Here is a 21412-nt window from a genome sequence, read left to right as displayed (position 1 = left end):
GTAAACCATATCCCGCTTTACAAAGGAAAGTCGTTATTAATAATAATGACTCTTCCCGCTGGTAATGGCTGTCTGCTGGGAGTTGGGGGGGATGTTCCGCCAGCTCTGCCTGGCTCTGTTCAGGTCCTCTTTGAAGGCCTGGCGTGGGCCCTGTCACTCACCAGGAGACACCTCGGGGGACTTTGTCAGAGGTGCTGGAGGAGAGTGGCCAGGGCACCCTGTCCCTCAGGTTTGAGGCAGCATAATTGTTTTGACATATGATGGAATTTGTCCTCGCACGGGTCAGAAAAAAAGCCCAATACCGATGCTTTTCATCTAATTTCAATTACGGTCATTAAAACCCTTACTCCTGAGTCAAGCCTTTCCAAAAAGCCATCAATGACAGCCCATTACAGAAGAGTTATTTATAGTGGCGCATGTTAATTTTACAGTACCACAGACCAATGATTCATGGCTTGGCATTAGTGAGAGACATCATTCACAGGGCTGAGTGATCCCTGACATAACAAGTGCTGCTCTGAGTCTCTGCAGGGACAATTCAAGGCCTCAGACTTGGAGACCAGGCCCTGTGCTGAGCAGAACATGCAGAGCCTCTTGGCTTGGCCCATTCCACCCAAAGACACCTTCTATCCTAAATGGAGGAGAACAGGATGATCGGCTTTGGGATGGGAGTGTGACATCTATAGGATTTCTAACTGAGATGCTATCTGACCTGGGCCAGAATTGCAGCTTTCCTTCTCATACTGACAGCTATTGGGCTGAGCACTTAGTAGATCTCATACCATTTGCTGCTATACAATAACTCTAAGGGGACATCTGATGCCCACCTGAACTGGATGGAAGCAGATGGCTCTAGGGCCATTGAAAGCCCAGCTTCCTTTTATCCGAACTACTGCAACCTCAGGTTCGTAAGTGCCACTTTGCCGGATCAATATCGGGCCTCTTGAATCTTGGTCTATTTGTGGCTGAAATTCTCCCCCTTGATTAAAAATTCACCAGGAGGCAGCCTGATGTGACATTTATGAGTTCCTGGAAGTCCATAAATGTTGAATGTTAGAAATTAGCGCAAGTTGTTTAGATGATAAAAAGCAATAAGCAACCAGGAGGACTAATATTCAGCACTCTTATATTTTTATTGTCTATCCATGAAGCCTCACAGCAAACTGGAATGAAAACCTCATACAAAGTGCTTCCAAGTTTGAAGTAACCTTCCTACCAGTCCCGCCTCTAAATAGTACTCTCTTCCAGATGAAGGTGAGTGGGGTTCAATGCAACCGACTGCCCTCTTTCCTTCCAGCTTGGGACCACTTTGACCATGAGTAACTGGCCCAAGTTCCCTGCTCTGTTTCAACACAGACCATGATAACAAGTATTGAAACTATGTTGGCTCTATCTTCATATAATGGTAGCTCTGCAATCATTGGGAGGAAAGACGGGCAAAAATAAATGTGTGACTTCATCATTTTGGAGTTTTCAACCACAGGGTTTTTATACTCCACCCATGATTATTTCTTTCACATTATTTCCTGCCCACATCCCAGCACTTTTCTGAGCCTCCGTTCCCCCCAGACATTTCTATAATGTTCCCTCTGTACACCCTTCCGGGCCATCGATCACAGTTCTGGGAGCTTTAGCATGCTTCCTGGGAGGCCTTGTCTAGTCTAGGCTGAAGTCAATGAAAAGACAGAGAAGGTTCAATGACTAAGGCTCTAATGAACCAGCTGAGTGCTGTTCTACTTCTTTTACTGCACGGCCGTCCAGAGAGCAGTTTGTACGGAGAATTCCAATTCTGTCCGGTGACTGGAACGTTTCAGAAAGTACCGTGAGGCACTCTTCTTGACTCTCAAATGGAGAAACCAGAAATGTGCTATATTATGGGTGGATGAAAGAGAGAGAATGGTGCAAAGAGGACAGGGTCTGGAGCCATGTGGTTTGGATTGATTCCAAGCTCTACCATTTACCAGGTTTGTGACTTTGCTCTTTAACCTCCCTATGCATCTATGCTGTCTTCTGTAGAGCAGAAGTGATGAGGTTCCTGTCATTAGGAGAGAGCAAATGAGTTTACATTTGAGGGCATTACCTATTAATAGCACATAGTCTATGCTGTACACGTGTTAGCTAAATGACAGACTTTTTTTTTTTTTTGGAGTATTATTGCTTTACAATGTTGCATTAGTTTCTGTTGTACAACTAAGTGAATCAGCTCTGCAGGTCAGGAAGCAACAGTTAGAACTGGACATGGAACAACAGACTGATTCCAAAGAGGAAAAGAAGTACACCAAGGCCGTATATTGTCACCCTGCTTATTTAACTTCTATGCAGAGTACATCATGAGAAACACTGGGCTGGAAGAAGCACAAGCTGGAATCAAGATTTCCGGGAGAAATATCAATAACCTCAGATATGCAGATGACATCACACTTATGGCAGAAAGTGAAGAAGAACTAAAAAGCCTCTTGATGAAAGTGAAAGAGGAGAGTGAAAAAGTTGGCTTAAAGCTCAACATTCAGAAAACTAAGATCATGGCATCCTGTCCCATCACTTCATGGCAAATAGATGGGGAAACAGTGGTAACAGTGTCAGACTTTATTTTGGGGGCTCCAAAATCACTGCAGATGGTGACTGCAGCCATGAAATTAAAAGACGCTTACTCCTTGGAAGGAAAGGTATGACCAACTAGATAGCATATTCAAAAGCAGAGACATTACTTTGCCAACAAATGTCCATCTGGTCAAGGCTATGGTTTTTCCAGTGGTCATGTATGGATGTGAGAGTTGGACTGTGAAGAAAGCTGAGCCCTGAAGAATTGCTGCTTTTGAACTGTGGTGTTGGAGAAGACTTTTGAGAGTCCCTTGGACTGCAGGGAGATCCAACCAGTCCATCCTAAAGGAGACCAGTCCTTGGTGTTCATTGGAAGGACTGAGGCTGAAACTCCAACACTTTGGCCACCTCATGCAAAAAGTTGATTCATTGGAGAAGACCCTGATGCTGGGAGGGATTGGGGGCAGGAGGAGAAGGGGACGACAGAGGATAAGATGGCTGGATGGCATCACCGACTCGATGCACATGAGTTTGGGTGAACTCCGAGAGTTGATGATGGACAGGGAGGCCTGGCGTGCTGCCATTCTTGGCATCGCAAAGAGTCGGACATGACTGAGCGACTGAACTGAACTGAACTGATACACAGATCCAAGAGAAAGAGACATTTTGTAACTGGAGTATGCTGCTGCTCCTGCTGCTAAGTCGCTTCAGTCCGACTCTGGAGTATAGTTGATATATAATGTTGTATTAGTTTAGGGTGTACTGCAAAGTGATTCATTCTTTTTTAGATTCTTTTCTCATATAGGTTATCACAGAATACAGATTAGAGTTCCCTGTGCTATGCAGTAGGTCCTCGTTGGGTATCTCTCTTATATATAGCAGTGTGTGAATATTCATCCCAAGCTCCTGATTTATCCCTCCCACCACAAGCATGTTTTCCCTTTGATAACCAGAAGTTTGTTTTCAATATTTGTAAGTCTGTTTCTGTTTTGTGAATAAGTTCATTCATATCACATTTTAAATTAGATTCCATATATGAGTCATATCATATAGTATTTGTCTTTGACTTCCTTCACTCAGTATGATAATTTCTAGGTGCATTCATGTTGCTGCAAATGGCATTATTTCCTTCTTTTATGCTTAATAATATTCCATTGTATATTTGTACCACATCTTTATCCTTTCCTCTGTCGATGGACATTTATGTGGCTTCCATTTCTTGGTTATTGTAAATAGTGCTGCAATGAACACTGGGGTGCATGTATATTTGGGGATTATTGTTTTCTCTGGATATATGCCCATGAATGGGATTGCTGGACCATATGGTAGGTCTATTTTTAGTTTTTTAAGGAACGTCCATAGTGTTCTCCATAGTGATTGTACCAATTTACACTGAGAGACATTTGTAATTTAAGAAATATTTATGGACTATCCACTGCCCAAAGACACAATGTGAAGCAACACAGGAATGGAGAAAATGAACAAAATATGCCTGCTTTTAAGGACAGTGTTTGGAGAAGCATGGACATAGCCTCAAAAAACCAAGAGGAGGGCTGGTACATGATCTATGCAGGGGTATTTGCACCAGTGATGGATAGGCCACTTCACACAAATGATGGAAGGCCACTCTAGCTGGGAGGGGTCTAAGAAGGTTACCCAAGAGATGATATTTGAATTGCTCCCTAAAGGATGAGCAGTATTTCCAAGGGCACATAATGTGGGACAGGTGGCAGAAGGCTGCCCCATGGGTGCCTAGCACAAACACAAGGTCGAATTGCCATCCTGCATGTCCATCAACCCCGTATCTGTCTTCTCCCCAGGGCTCCTTTCCCAGGCTTGCCTGCCTTTCTTCCTCTTTTTCCATCCCTCCCTTCACTTGAAAATTTCTACCACAGGCCTCCCTTTTCTTCCAATTACTTTCTTCTTATTTTTATCTTTCTTTTAATTTCAAAAATTAATGTAAGCTATTTAAATCAAATAATATAGAAAGGTACAAAATGAGAATCAATTTTTCTTCCTCCACCCCCTGCTCCTTAGAGGTAACAAGAGTGTGGTCATTTTGAAACATGACCACAAATTCTTAGTGCTTCTCCCTCTGATGGGAGCGTTATGTCTGGCCCCTTGAAACTGAGCAGGTTTATAGCTACTTCTGCCCATAGAGGAGGACAGAAGGGACAGTGCATGCCTTCCAAGGCTGAGACATTAAAAGACCGTGCAGTGTCATCCATGTTCACCCAGCACCCTCTCTAGTAACCCTGAGCTTCCATATAAGAAACTCAGCCTCCTGACATCCTGGATAGTGAGGCTGCTGCTGCTGCTGCTAAGTCGCTTCAGTCGTGTCCGATTCTGTGCGACCCCATAGATGGCAGCCCACCAGGCTCCTCTGTCCATGGGACTTTCCAGGCAAGAACACTGGAGTGGGGTGCCATTGCCTTCTCCAGGATAGCGAGGCTAGGTGCCCACATTCTGAGCAGTAGTCCCAGTTGGGTCCAGCCTTCCAGCCTTCTCCAGCACTTGCAGAGTTAACAGACACCACTGCACAACTAATTTAACCAGCCTTTTAACGAAAACTCCTCCAAGTTTTTGGCATTACAAAAATCCAGCCATGAACATTCTTATCTATACATCTTTGCTAAATGTATGGGTGTGTCTGTAAGACAAACTCTCAGAAATAACATTGCTGAACCAAAGAGTACGTGTGTATTTCCAGGCAAGAATACTGGAGCAGTTTGCCATTTCCTGCTCCGGGGATGGAACCCACATCTCCTGCATTTGCAGGTGGATTCTTTATCATTGCTCTACCTGGGAAGCCCTTTAAACAGGTTATGTCAATTTAGACTTCCTGATGGTGCATGAGAATGCCTATTTCCCCACAATCTCACCAACACTGAGTGTTATTGCTTTTTCATCTTTACCATGCTGACGTCATCTCTGCCTCCTTTATGATGTGCCCCAGCTGTGTGCTGTGTCAGCAAGCCATCCAAGCGTGACCTGTCTCCACAGGCAAACCCAGGGGAGGGGGCCTGTAGAAGTGGGGAGGAGGGGTGTATAGCAAGTTCAATATTAAAGAGAACTAAGTTAACACAAAGATGAGACATAGAACATAGCAGCCTTGCATAGCAGATGTGTCAGAATATAATGGAACTCAGCTCAGTGACATCCTGCTAATGGCAGGCATTATCTGAAGTCCAGAAAGACCCTGTTGGAAGAAGAGAGTTTGGGGCTCAGGGAATGAGGAGGGAGGTTTGAGAAATGAAAGGAAGTTCTTTCAGTTAATCAAAGTGCTCACTGAACAGCTGGCTAAAAATAGAATATTTTATAATGATTGATTTCAACCTGGATGATTCCAGGGTACAGTCAAGAATCATGGGCTCCAAACCTCACTGCCTAGCAATATTACCTGGAGTGTTTTTTAGAAAAACATAGATATTTCATCTTCCTAACCATTGCTTTTAAACACATATATTGTTACCATGATTCTGATTCAGTTAAGGAGCAGAGTTTCTCAAACTTGCATGGGCATCAGAAACACCCAAGATTTAATAGTAAAACACAGATTGCTGGGTTCCACCATAATAGCTTCCAATTTGGTAAACCTGGGGTGGGCCTGGGAATTTGCATTCCTAGCAGGCTGCCAGCAGATGCTGGTCCGGAGTCGGAGCCTGGGGACCAGTGCTACAATAGGAGCAACATTAAGAGCTTGCTGGCTGGAAATGCAGAAACCTAAGCCCTACCTCAGACCTGAGGAATCAGAATCTGCATTTAATAAGAGACCCAACCATCTGTGTGCTTATTAAGCGCCTCACTAAAGGTCTTACCTTTGTTGTCTGGGAAAAGATTCAAAGGGAAGAGGCCTGAAGGAGTGGAAACCTGCCAGGAAGACCTGCATTCTGGTCCCAGTACTAATGACATTCATGATAAAATAAATTGCTTCATCTCCAATGGCTTCTGTTTCCTTATAAATAAAAGGGCGATACTGAGGTAAGTAATCCTGTAGATTTCTTGTTTCCTGTGCTTTAAATTTGGTAATTGAAACACCATAAGAGCTGAATTGTATTCACCCCAAATTATAAATGTTGATGTCCTAACCCCCAGTACCTCAGAATGTGACGGTATTTAGAGAGCATGTCTTTAAAGAGGTTGCTTGTGGTTCAGCTGCTCAGTCAAGTCTGACTCCTTGCGATCTCATAGACTGTTGTCTGCCAGGTTCCTCTGTCCATGGGGTTTCCCAGGCAAGAATACTGGAGTAGATTGCCATTTCCTTCACCAGGGAATCTTCCCAACCTAGGGATCGAACCCGTGTCTCTTGCATTGGCAGGCGTATTTGTTTTTTTAATATTTATTTATTATTTTTGGCTGTTCTGGATCTTCAATGGTGCTTGGGTTTTTCTCCAGTTGCAGGAAGTGGGGGGCTACTCTCTATTTGCCGTGTGTGGGGCTTCTCATTGCAGTGGCTCCTCTTGTTGGGGAGCACAGCTCTAGGGCACACAGGCTTCAGGAGCTGAGTCCGGCAGGCTCAGCAGCTGCAGCCCCTGGGCTCTAGAGCACAGGCTCAGTAGTTGTGGCCCAGGGGCTTAAGTTGCTCTGACGCACGTGGGATCTTCCCGGACCAGGGATAGAACCTGTTACTCCTGCATCGGCAGGCAGATTCTTTACCCATTGACCCACCAGGGAAGCTGGCAGGCTGATTCTTTATGGATGAGCCACCTGGGAAGCCCCTTTAAAGAGGAAATTGAAGTTAAATTGGGTCTCCAGGGTGCATGCTCAAATTCAATGGACATGAACTTGGACAAGCTCTGGGTGAAGGTGAAGGACAGGGAGGCCTGGAGTGCGGCAGTCCATGGAGTCTCTAGGGTGGATCTACTCTGACTCGTTCCTTACAAGAAGAGAACAGGACACAGACAAGCATAGAGAGACAGTGAGAAGACAGAGTGAGAACGTGGCCATGTACAAGCCAAGGAGAGGCCTCAGAAGAAACCAGCCCTACTGACACCTTGATCTTGGGCTCAGAGCCTCCAGAACTCTGAGGAGATAAATGTCTGTTGTTTAAGCCACCCAGTCTGTGCTTCTGTGTTATGGCAGCCCTAACAGATGAATACACATGTGTATTTTAGAACTTTGCAACTAAATCTAGATTAGAGTTTCAATGCAGAAATCTGATTTCTTATTACCACTCATTTCACATCAGACCCATTAGCTCCTGCAGGAAGAATGCCAGGGCTTTCCACTGGGGCCTCAGGTTTTCTAGGTAATTCCAACATGGGTGCAAATTCATTTCCCTGGATTCCATACCAAAACTATGGAACCCTCATTTACCATCAAACATCCCATTTTCCCCAACCTGATTGCCACATGTACCCCCACTTCCACCAGCCCTACCCATTCTGCCTAGATTTAGCTTTAAATTTTGATCTCTAGGGGACTTCCCCAGTAGTCCAGTGGCTAAGACTCCAGGCTTCCAGTGCAGGGGGTCCAGGTTTCATCCCTGGCCAGGGAACTAGATCCCACATGCTGCAACTAAGAAAGACCCTGCATGCGACAACTAAAGATCCCACAACTTAGACCTGGTTTAGCCAAATAAGTAAATATTTAAAAAAAAATTTTGGTCTCTGACCTTTGATCTCAGTAAACCCCTCTTTTCACAAATCAAGTAAATCACATTTCTGCAGTGGTTCCTGGTTGTTTCATAATCCCTTTGCACAAGAACAGGTTTACATTGATTGAATTTTCATTCAGATCATTTTTTTCCCAGCTAAACCAAGACACTCGCAAACATAAAGGATAAAGATGATGAGGATAGGAGCTGTCCAGTCCAGAGTAGGTACATTCAGACTATTTCCTTGCTTCACTGTAGTTGCTAGAGTAATATAGCTTAGAATTAAGAAGTCTAGAATTCCTCTAGTTAAATGCAAAGACTCAGGCCTCCAAACGCTAATATAAGAATCTCCGAACACTGTTTTGAGAGCCCAAAAGGTAAGCCTATTTTTCACAAGTCAAAGAGGTAGGCATCTTGGGCATTTTCCAGTAGAGATACAAGTAGTCAAAGTCCTACAAAAGAAGAAAAAATATTTAAGACATTTTCTGAGCAACGGAAGGAATGTCAAAACTTATTTTTTTTTCTTTTTTCCCATGAAGGTAGTATAAAAATGTGTTTCTTAGCCATAAATGTGCATGCACGTCACCTGGGGTCTTGTTAAAGTGTTCATTCTGATTCAGAAGGTCTGGCATCTGAGAGTCTACATTTTTAAAAAGCTCTTAGTGGGGTACTTCCCTGGTGGTCCAGTGGTTAAGACTCCGCACTGTCACTGCAGGGGGTGTGAGTTCAATCCCTGGTCAGAGAACTAAGATCCCACAGGCCTCACAAAGTGGCCAAAGAAAGTCCTAATGGAAGCCCACTCTGCTGGTCCATTGACTGCACTCTGAATAGCAAGGATCTAATGGAAGGCTGATGCTAAAGCTGAGACTCCAGTACTTTGGCCACCTCATGCAAAGAGTTGACTCATTGGAAAAGACTCTGATGCTGGGAGGGATTGGGGGCAGGAGGAGAAGGGGACGACAGAGGATGAGATGGTTGGATGGCATCACCGACTTGATGGACGTGGGTTTGAGTGAACTCCGGGAGTTGGTGATGGACAGGGAGGCCTGGCGTGCTGCAGTTCATGGGGTCGCAAGGAGTCGGAACTGAACTGAACTGAACTGAACGGAAAGAGAGGTCTATGGTTTCTGCAGTTTCAATGATACTAAAGTTTAAATTCTAAGATTTGCTTTGGATGGGTTAGTCCCCTTTACCTTGTCCAAGGTGGGTGTTTGAGAGACACAAAACCTGGACATCGTTCCTGTGGGCTCTTAACATCTTTTGAAGAGGCCAGCAAGACCAGGAGAAGACATCCAATTTGTTGGCTATTATTACAAGTGGTGTGTTCCAGCTCACTCTTCTGCACTGACACAAAGAAAGCAAGCATTAATAAATGATTGCCACAACCATGAGTTTAAATTGTAGAGTCTGATAAACATCCCTGCTCTATCTTCCCAGGTCCCTAGAGACATTCCCTAGGCCTAGTTATACAAGCTCAGCAGTTTTCTCACCTCCTAGTCCCAGAGGGTACAGTGTCATTAACCGAGGTGCCCACCAGAAAAGCCAACCGCAGGTGTCCCCCACAGTCCACCAAGTTTCTGAATAAAACTTGTCTGTCTGTTGGGGTCACCTGAGGAGCTTCAGATATTGCTGATGGCCTAGTGTAATCCTCAAATACTGAGACTTAATTGGTCTGGAGTGCATCCTGGGCTTTAGAATATTTTGAAGACCTCGCCCCTACCCCAAGATAGTTCAAATGTGCAAACAAGTATGGAAATCACTGCTAAACTGTAATTTTCTGAAGGACTTAAAAGAGCTGCCTCTCAAGCGATTGTTCATTCATTCATGCATGCATGCACAGTTGTTCAGTTGCTAAATCATGTCTGACTCTGCGAGTCCATGGTCTGCAGCGTGCCAGACTTCCCTGTCCTTCACTATCTCCCAGAGTTTGCTCAAACTCATGTCCATTGAGTAGGTGACGCCATCCAACCATCTCATCCTCTGCTGCCTCCTTCTCCTCCTGCCCTCAATCCTTCTCAGCAACAAGGTCCTTTCCAGTAAGTCAACTCTTCGCATCAGGTGGCCAAAGCATTGGAGCTTCAGCTTCAGCACCAGTCTTCCCAGTCAATATTCAAGGTTGACTTCCTGTAGGATTTACTGGATTGATCTCCTTGCTGTACAAGGGACTCTCAAGAGTCTTCATGCATATATACAGCAAATAATTGTGCCAGTGCTATGCCGGGTCCTTTATGCCAAAGAGGAAGGACATAGCCCCTGCCCTCAGGGGTTGGTAGTCCAGGAGAGGAGATGTAGATGAGTGAACAGACAACTCAAGTATAGGATGATGATTTCAGGGTGGTGGGACGATGGCATGAGGGATGACAGTAATGACAGAACCACATGTCTCCTGTGCAATTGCCTCTCTCAGAATCAAGACACCAGATGGCAGTTCTGACAAGAAGAGTGTACAGTATTCACTCATTCAACAAATATTTAGTGAGCACGAATCACACACCTATCGTTGGGTGAGTTGCTGAGTAGATGGCAAATGAAGCAGTTGACTCCATAAACACAAAGTTTCATTCAACTCCCTAAATTTTTGGATTTCCTAGTAGAGTAGATATTTGTTGTCTTTGTGCTGTGCTGTGCTGTGCTAAGTCGCTTTAGTCATGTACAACATCATGGACTGTAGTCCGCCAGGCCCCTCTGTCCATGGGATTCTCCAGGCAAGAATACTGGATCAGGCTGTCATGCCCTCTTCCAGGGGATCTTCCCAACCCAGGGATCAAACCCACATCTCTTATGTCTCCTGCATGAGCTGGCAGGTTCTTTACCATTATCGCCAACTGGGAAGCCCTTCCTTGTCTTTGCTGCTGCTAAGTCGCTTCAGTCGTGTCCGACTCTGTGCGACCCCATAGATGGCAGCCCACCAGGCTCTGCTGTCCCTGGGATTCTCCAGGCAAGAACACTGGAGTGGGTTGCCATTTCCTTCTCCAATGCATGAAAGTGAAAAGTGAAAGTGAAGTCGCTCAGTCGTGTCCGACTCTTAGCGACCTCATGGACTGCAGCCCACCAGGCTCCTCCATCCATGGGATTTTCCAGGCAAGAGTACTGGAGTGGGGTGCCATTGCCTTCTCCTTCCTTGTCTTTAGTTGTTTGTAATTCTGTCTCTCTTCTGGTACCAGAACTCAGAACTTTCTCTGAGAAACAGCCACATTTCTGGGGATTTTTCTGGGGAATTTCCTCTAAGTAGAGCATCAAGTTTTTCTGGCTTTGATTTTATCCGTGGACTTAAAACTTGGTGTGTACATGGACATGGAGCTGTTGGCTTCCATTTTGCAACCTATGGATAGATGTAAAGGATGCGGCCAACTTGAAGAAGTGAGCCAGGAAGTAGAGACTGCTGTCTGGATGGCCCTGGATAAGGTCATGTCTGTATCCCCTGCTATAGGGGCTCCCCTGTTGGCTCAGAAGGTAAAGAGTCCACCCACAATGCAGAAGACTCGGGTTTGATACCTGGGTCTGGAAGATCCCCTGAAGAAGGGAATAGAAGGGCTCTCCCCTGCTGGGTATGCTCATAATTTTCCTTTGGAGCCTAATCCAACTTGACTTAGCTTTTCTGGTATTTGCAACCCAGAGTGTCTGAACTGCTGCACCTAAAATGGATTTTTTTCAGGACTATTTTTTGTGTGATTGAAAACAAGAATAGACCCATTAATATCTGTTCATGAATTGCTCAGTTTCCTGTTTTGTAAAAATGTGTTTTTTAGAGATTCTATTCTAATACATCTTTAGGTGTATAAATAGAATTCTCTAAAGTCAGATCATGAGCTTAAGATGTTCTTTAGAAAAGTATTTAAATAATGCTATACCTAGTGAGCAGCTGCCAACTAAAGCTCAAAGAGCAGATGGAGAGAAGTATTCCAGGTTGTTCTCTTTGCCTTCTAACAAGTACCTGAGAAAACCTTCTAGGTTTGAGAAGCCTGGGTTTGGGCTTTGCATTCTCTGGACAGTATTGCTATGTGATTAGGAATTATGGTGAGGAGAAGCTGGTGAGGTTTGGAAGGTCTTGAGCCTCAAAACCAATCAGCTTGGAGTCCCAGCAGAGAGGTGTGCTCAGCTCCTGAGGGGTCAAGATATCCATGGTTCCAAGATCCTGGGCTGGAGATCACCGTGAAGGTAGCAATGGTTATCAAGTGAGGTGGAGGAGAGTTTGTTAAACTAAGTGCATCTCTTCACCAAGTACTGCTTGTCCTTCTAAATATCTCTCAAATTGTCTTCTTGATTCCAACTGTCTTGACATTTTGTCCAAATTCTCATCATCACTGCCGCTGCTGCTGCTAAGTCGCTTCAGTCGTGTCCGGCTCTGTGCAACCCCATAGACGGCAGCCCACCAGGCTCCGCCATCCCTGGGATTCTCCAGGCAAGAATACTGGAGTGGGTTGCCATTTCCTTCTCCAATGCATGAAGGTTAAAAGTGAAAGTGAAGTCTCTCAGTCCTGTCCGACTCTGAGCGACCCCATGGACTGCAGCCTACCGGGCTCTTCTGTCCATGGGATTTTCCAGGTAAGAGTACTGGAGTGGGGTGCCATCGCCTTCTCATCATCACTAACCTAAACTAATGCAACAATCTCTTAATTATTCTTCCTGCTTTTGTTTAATTGGAGGATAATTGCTTTATAATGTTGCGTTACTTTCTGCCGTACAACAATGTGAAGAAGCCATAACTATGCATACGTTCCCTCCCTCTAGAGAATCCCTCCTACTTGTCCTATCCCTCTAGGTTATCACAGAGCACAGAGCTGAGCTCCCTCTATTATACAGCAACTTCCCACTAGCTATCTATTTTACCTATGGTAATATATGTATTTCAATGTTACTCTTCTTCCCCTACTATGTCCACAAGTCTGTTTTCTGTGACTGTATCTCTATTCCTGCCCTGCAAATAGGATCATCAGTCCTCCTAGTTTTAATACCATTTCCACCTCCAGGCACGGAGTCAGTCCATCCTCCAAGCTGCACCCAAGTGGGCCAATCATGCTACCTATTTAGAATCCTTCTCACTTGTCCCATCACTTACAGAAGGTCCAAGATTAACGTCAAGGTACCATTTGCCTCTATCTACCTATAAAAACTTTACCTCTAGTTCCCAGCACAGGCTAGGTTGCTTCAAGTATTTATGCCTGTACTCACTGCATTCTTTCTCTTTCAAAGTCTTTTGGGAAAAACCCTCTTCATCCTTCGAAACTAAGTCCAGATATTCCCTTCTTCAGGAGGCCTTTCCAAGAATCCCCTAATCTTCAAAGCCAATTCCTTCCTTCTCTGTTCTTTATTTATAATTTCTACTTACCTTTATCCTCTAATATCCTGCCATTATATGTTTGCCCTTCTAAGTTTGAGTTCCTTTAAGACAGGAACAGTTTTGGGGCTACCCTGGTGGCCCAGTGGTTAAGACTTTCCTTCCAATGCAGGGGGCGTGGGTTCAATCTTTGGACAGAGAGTTAAGATCCCACATGCCTTGCAGCCAAAAAAAAACAAAGCATAAAAAAAGAAGCAGTGTCATAACAAATTTAATAGAGACTTTTAAAAATGGTTCATATCAAAAATTCTTAAAAAAAAAAGATAGGACTAGTTTCTTATTCATTTTCTGTCTCTAATATCAAGTACAGGGCCTGACATATCATAACTGTTGAAAGTTAGTCACTCAGTTTTGTCTGACTCTTTGTGACCCTATGGACTGTAGCCCCCCAGGTTCCTCTGTCCATGGAATTGAACCCAGGTCTCCTACACTGCAGGTGGGTTCTTTACCATCTGAGCCACCAGGGAAGCCCTCAGTGAATGTTCAGTGAATTGAACTGATTGCATATGTCTCCAAGTCAGTGCTGAGGGTGATTTGGAAACTGTCAGCCTGATGATCAGAAAGTGAAAGTTGCTCAGTCCTGTCCAACTCTTTGCAACCCCATGGACTATATTCTCCAGGCCAGAATACTGGAGTGGGTAGCCTTTCCCTTCTCCAGGGGATGTTCCCAACCCAGGGACTGAATCCAGGTCTCCTGCATTGCAGGAGGATTCTTAACCAGCTGAGCCACAAGGGAAGCCCAAGAATACTGGAATGGGTAGCCTATCCCTTCTTTGGTGGATCTTCCTGACCCAGGAATCAAACCAGGGTCTCCTGCATTGCAGGCGGATTCTTTACCAACTGAGCTATCAGGGAAGCCCCCTGATGATCAGGGGTGAGATCAAAATTAGATTAAGATGAGACAGGAAATGGGCTTCCTATGGCTCAGTGGTAAAGAATCTGCCTGCAATGCAAGAGATAAAGGAGACATAGGTTCAATCCCTGAGTCAGAAAGATCCCCTGGAGGAGGAAATGGCAACCCACTCCAATATTTTTGCCTGCAAAATTCCATGGACAGAGGAGCCCGTGGGCTACAGCCCATGGGGTTGCAAAGAGTCTGACATGACTGAAGCAACATAGCACGCACCCACAAGATGCTGCTGCTGCTGCTGCTAAGTCGCTTCAGTCGTGTCCGACTCTGTGCGACCCCATAGACGGCAGCCCACCAGGCTGGGATTCTCCAGGCAAGAACACTGGAGTGGGTTGCCATTTCCTTCTCCAATGCATGAAAGTGAAAAGTGAAAGGGAAGTCTCTCAGTCGTGTCTGACTCTTAGCGACCCCATGGACTGCAGCCTACCAGGCTCCTCTGTCCATGGGATTTTCCAGGCAAGAGTACTGGAGTGGGTTGCCATTGCCTTCTCTGACCCACAAGATGGGAAATAGCTAAAAAATAGTGATAAAACTTTACCTATATGCTGATATCGCCTCTTAGAAGTTATCTAATTTAATATGTCAGGCTTACCATGTTTAGCTTTTGCATGAGAAGTAATATATTGAGACTAATTCTGAAGAAAATATATTTATAAAGTGTGTAGATTTGAGTTGAAATCTCCATAGAACTCACACACTAATTTTGACTTATACCCAAACACCTTCTATCTAGTTTACTCTGGGAGAAAACGGATTCCAATTACCTATCCTAAATTAAGTTAAAATGTCTGAAAGGAAAAGAAATTCTTAAAAAAAATTTTTTAAGACATTCTTTAATCCTAATTATGCAAAACTAAAATTAACTAGTGGAGACTAGATTGTCTGAATCCCAAAGGGTCAGAGTACAAAAAGGGAGAGAGCAAAGCTCCATTACCAGCCTGCCTTACCAATCCAGATGACTGGGTCCCAGCAATGATTTCCAGACAGTCTATAGCCCAGAGCCAGGGGCGTGAACCAAAGGGCCCCTCAATTTTTTTCTGAGTCTACAGTCACCCTTTTCAGATAAGCCCTGCTGGAGCTGGGTTGTGTTTATTCCTAGTAACCATTAAAGTTACAGCATAACTCTAAACTAGCAGCAGTAAAAGAAGAAGAAAAAAAAAAAAAAGCCAGTGAGAGGGAGCCTGAGATTGCCTTGTAAAATTGGCAAGGACTTTCTGTTGCTTTTTGCTACTGCTCTTAAATTCAAGGCTGGTTTCCACGTTCCAGAAGCCCTGTTTTGTGACTGACTGATACTGGGAAGCAATGGGGCAATTCTCCCATGTTTTGCCCCTTCGTTTAGCAATTTCACTGTTAATATAATAAGATTAACCTTTCTGCTGCAGTGAGTGTGGCTTCTTCATGCCAAGGACACCATCCTGTTCATAAGTATAATAAATCCTTTAAAAAAAAAAATCCAACAATCAAGAGACAAATGTAACAACCTAGAATTTCTGGATCCTCCACCAATTTAATTAGAATGGCAATGAGAGAACATGTGCCTAATTAAACTGTCAATCAAACCAAAATGACATGCATCCTATTTATACAAATGTTTACTCCTGTTTCTGTGGCTTGAATCAGCCCTTCTAGCCCAGGAGGCAGCAAGTGGTGATTAAAAAACAAGTGAGATGAGAAATCTCCCCAGACTAAGTAATTTAGCTTTACTTGGCTGCTTACAATGCTTTTGATTATTTTATTTTTCATTAATACACTTCTTTTTAATGTTGTGTTGTGAGTGTGTTTAGTCGCTCAGTTGTGTCTGACTCTCTGCGGCCCCATGGGCTATATAACCCGCCAGGCTCCTCTGTCTGTGGAATTTTCCAGGCAAGGACACTGAAGTGGGTTACCATTTGCTACTCCAGGGAAGCTTCCAGACCCAGGGATCAAACCCACGTCTCTTATGTCTCCTACATTGGCAGGCAGGTTCTTTACCACTACTGCCACCTGGAAAGCTTCATTTCTAATGAAAATGCACATATTATACATGCATGACTTGATCAGTTTCCCCAGACTGACTACATCCATTTACTAAGACCAATCACTGAGCATGGTCGGCAACCCTGAAGCCCACGACTTACGCCTTCCAGTAATGCTCCCTCTCCTCCTAAGGGTAGCCACTGTCCTAACTTCACACAGCTTAGTTTTGCCGTAGTTTTTGTGTATTACATAAATGGAATCATTGGGAATGTACTCTTCAAATGTCTGTCTTGCTAACATGATGCTCTGAGATTCACCCACAGTGCCTTCTTACTGCTGGGTCATGTGATTGTGTGGCTACACCACACTCCACACACCTATGATCCATTCCGCTGCTGGATCACATTGTTTGAGTTGTTTCCTGTTTGGGATATTATGGGGCTTCCCTGGTGGCTCAGATGGTAAAGAATCCGCCTGCAATGTGGGAGACCTGCGTTTGATCCCTGGGTCAGAAAAATCCCCTGGAGAAGGGAATGGCAACCCACTCCAGTATTCTTGCCTGGAGAATTCCATGGACAGAGGAGCCTGGTGGACTACAATCCAAGGGGTCACAAAGAGTTAGACACGGCTGAGCGACTAACACTTTCACTTTCACTTCACTGGAGTATTATGAGAAGTGTGGCCATTAACATTCTAGTACATGCCTCTTAGTGATATATGTTCATGGGCTTATTGGGTTGTAATTTGCCATAAAAAAAAAAAGAATGAAATAATGCCATTTGCATCAACATGGATGGACTTAGAGATTATAATGCTAAGTGAAGTAAATCAGTGAAAGACAAATGCTTATATGCAGAATCTAAAAACAAATGAACTTATTTACACAACAGAAATAAACTCACAGACATTGAAACAAACTTCTAGTGACCAAAGCAGGGGCGAGAAAGTGAAGTCAAAGTGTTAGTAGCTCAGTCATGTCTGATTCTTTGTGACCCCATATGGACTGTAGCCCACCAGGCTCCTCAGTCCATGGAATTTTCCAGGCAAGAATACTGGAGTAGGTAGCCTTTTCCTTCTCCAGGGGATCTTCCCAACCCAGGGATCAAATCTGGGTCTCCCGTATTGCAGGCAGATTCTTTACCATCTGAAGTGGGGGTAAGAGTAGGGATAAATTAGAAGTTTAGAACTAACAGATACACACTACGCTGCAGATGATAGATAACAAGGACCTGTTATATAGCCCAGGGAATTATATTCAGTATTTTGTAATAACCTATAATGGAAAAGAATCTAAAAGAGAATATAAATACATATATATGTATAAGTGAATCACTTTGCTGTATAACCGAAACACTACAAACCAAATGTATGTCAATTAAAAAGTAAAAATTAAAATACATATACATGCATATACTCAGAATCTGACCTTTCTTTGGTTATTCTAATTTTAGATACCATGGTTCTTTCAAAAATTTATTCTATATTTTAGCATTTTTACTACCCTTTCTTTGAAATTTTCTCATAACACCCCTCCCTCTCACCATGCTGCCCCTCAACCTATTTGTCATGACATTATAGGTACTTGTTTTTTTTCCCTTACTGATATCTTTCTTTGTAATTTCCTGGCCATTTTCTCTCCCTCACTTTAGCTTCCTGATCTTCTTGCTATTCTATTTCCATGAGAAAAATCAATGTTTTTATGTTTTTTCACTTTTATCCATGTTTCACAAATGTGTATATAACAATGATGATATTGGGGATGATTTTAGGAAGAATATGGATGAATATTTCTTTTATAATAGTTATTTTATTTTACTGTATATTAGACAAAATATAACTAGCACATAAAGCCTGAGATTTCACAGACATTATTGCCTAGATGAAGTGAAAAAAAAAGTTTAAGTTAAATTACAGTAAAATATTAAATAAACAATACGATAAGAGCATGAAATAGAGGGGAAAAATGTAAGTAGTACAAAATTGAAGCTAAGGAAATGTATGTGGGTCTTCAAATAAAAAATGTTCAATGTTCTCTTTGAACACTTGTGATGGCCACCTGGAGAGGTCCATTTGGATGATGGTCCGTCATAATTTTAACATTAATAAATAACCTCAAAACGATTTCCCCCCCAAACAAGTTCCTCTATTGATTCAATGATTTCACTATTCTAGAAGGCCAAGTCCAACAACTGGACATCATCTTTATTCATCTCTCCCTTTTATCCCTTTTATTCACTAAATTTTTAAATTCTGAAATGACTGCCACATTTACCTTTTCCCTTTTATTCTCATTAACATCATCCCAAGCCATGACCCAATTACCTCATACCCAGATCACTGTAATGACCTCCAAACTACCCTCTTTCTCTATCTAAATTCAATAGCTTTCTGCCAATGCCCTAAAATCATCATTCCCATGCTAAAAATTTCCAGTAACTTGCCCTTAAAGCAATGTCTAAGATCCCTAACCCCATGCTAATAATAACTAACAAGGATTGAGTTTTCTGTGCTGAAAGCCTTACAGGAATTTTCTCATTTAATCCTCATGACAACCCTATAAGGTAGATACTACGGATGAGGAAACTAAAGTTTAGAAGTTAAATGGCTTGCAAGAGCCAGTAAGTGGCAGACCCAGAATTCCATCTCAGATGTTGTTCTGTCACTCAGTCATGTCCAACTCTATGATCCCATGGACTGCAGCTTGCCAGGCTTTCCTGTCCTTCACTGTCTCCCGGAGTTTGCTCAAACTCAGGTCCATTGAGTCAGGGATGCTATCCAACCATCTCATCCTCTGCCATCCCTTTCTCCTTTTGCCTTCAGTCTTTCCCAGCATCAGGGTCTTTTCCAATGAATTGGCCCTTTGCATCAGGTGGCCAAAGGATTGGAACTTCAGCTTCAGCATCAGTCCTTCCAATGAATATTCTAGGTTGATTCCTTTTAGGATTGACTGGTTTGATCTCCTTGCAGTCCAAGGGACTCTCAAAAGTCTTCTCCAGAACCACAATTCAAAAGCATCAATTCTTTGGCACTCAGCCTTCTTTTTGGTCCAACTCTCACATCTGTACATGACTACTGGAAAAACCATAGCTTTGACTATAGGGACTTTTGACAGCAAAGTGCTGCCTGTGCCTTTTAATAGGCTGTCTAGGTTTATCATAGCTTTCCTTCAAAGGTGCAAGCTTCTTTTAATTTCATGGCTGCAGTCACCGGTTGCGGTGATTTTGGAGTCCAAGAAAATAAAATCTGTCACTGCTTCCGTTTTTTCCCCTTCTATTTGCCGTGAAGTGATGGAACTGGATGCCATGATCTTAGTTTTTTTAAAGTTGAGTTAAGCCAGTTTTTTCGCTCTCCTCTTTCACCCTCCTCAAGGGACTCTTTAGCACCTCTTCAACAGCCTAATGCTATCTTTCATCTAGACTGCCTATTGACAAATCCAACATTCTTTCTAGTTATGTGTCATCTTTGTGCCCTCTACTCCATTTCCTTTTCTCCCCTAATTTAGGTGAGTCTCATTCTTTAAATATTGGGCCTCTATGAAGCTCCACCCAGGTTCTGATACTCTATACTTCCCCGCCACATATACACATTGCAAAACCACCTTCTGCTATAATAATATCCAAATTGTACCTCTCCTTTAGGACCTGACTCAAGTTTAGCCCCTTATTTTGATGCTAATGCCAGAATTACAAAATTACCCCTGGAAGAAATAGATGGCTGTACTTCCAGATTGAAAACTTACACACGTGGGCCCTCAATTGCTTAGCTTCAGTCCTAATGTGAACCTGGCTCTAGGGACAAATTACTAGAAGGGAAGAAGCCAACACCCCCACCCCATCCTATGAACAGAATGTCCTTTCAAAGAAAGGCAAGTGGACTCAGTTCAAGGCATTTCTTCTCAACTTTTTATGTGCACAGGGCCTTTTCAGCTCATTCTTTGTCATCTCTGAAATGAAGGGGTGGGTATAGATTATGTCTAACTTTCCATCTAATTCTAACATTCCCCTCACTGCCCGTGGCCTTTTATTGCACAAAATGAACAGAAGAGACAGCTCATTTTTGCCAGCTCTATTTCTCTTCTAGCTTGTCTGTGGACAACAGCTCAAGGGATGAATTGACCAATTGAAAAAAGATCAGTAAGCACAACTAATCCTGCTGGACCAACTGTGTTCCATAGACATTCTATAATCATAATAACAGTGTGTGTATGTGTTAGTCACTTAGTCATGTCTGACTCTGTGTGACCCCATTGACTGTAGCCCTCCAGGCTCTTCTGTCCTTGAGAGTCTCCAAGCAAGAATACTGGAGTGGGTAGCCTTTTCCTTCTCCAGGGGATCTTTCCGACCCAGGAATTTAGCCCAGGTCTCCCACATTACAGGCAGATTCTTTACCATCTGAGCTACCAGGGAAGCCCCAAACACAGGCTGGGTTCCAAATGTGCCAGTGTTTCAGAGACAGAGAGACAAGCATGAGTTCTGCCCACAGAAATCATAGCCTCGGTAAGCAGTTGGTCCAGCAGGATTTGTTGTGCTTACTGATCTTTTTTCAATTGGTCAATTCATCCCTTGAGCTGTTGTCCACAGACAAGCTAGAAGAGAAATAGAGCTGGCAAAAATGAGCTGTCTCTTCTGTTCATTTTATGTAATAAAAAATAAAAAATAAAATGAATTTATGTAATAAAAGGCCACCGGGGGGAAAAAAAAAAAACCTTAGAATTAGATGAAAAGTTAGGCATAATCTATACCCACCCCTTCATTTCAGAGATGACAAAACTAAGGCTCTAATAGATACAAAGTCACACGCCCAGTTGTGTCTAACTCTTTAGGACCGCATGGGCTATATAGCCCTCCAGGGTCCTCTGTCAATGGGATTTTCGAGGCAAGAATACTGGAGCAGGTTGCCATTTCCTTCTCCTCTTGGGAATCTTCCTGACTCAGGGTTTGAACCCAAGACTCCTGCATTTCCTGCACAGCAGGTGGATTCTTTACTACTGAGCCACCAGGAAAAAGTAACATAATGGTGATAATTAATGGCATACGTAGGATTGGAATCCAGGACTTTGAGCCATAGTGCA

This window comes from Bos javanicus, chromosome 29 (genome assembly GCF_032452875.1).
Source record: "Bos javanicus breed banteng chromosome 29, ARS-OSU_banteng_1.0, whole genome shotgun sequence".
Lineage (NCBI taxonomy): Eukaryota > Metazoa > Chordata > Mammalia > Artiodactyla > Bovidae > Bos > Bos javanicus.
This window is presented reverse-complemented; position numbering follows the sequence as displayed.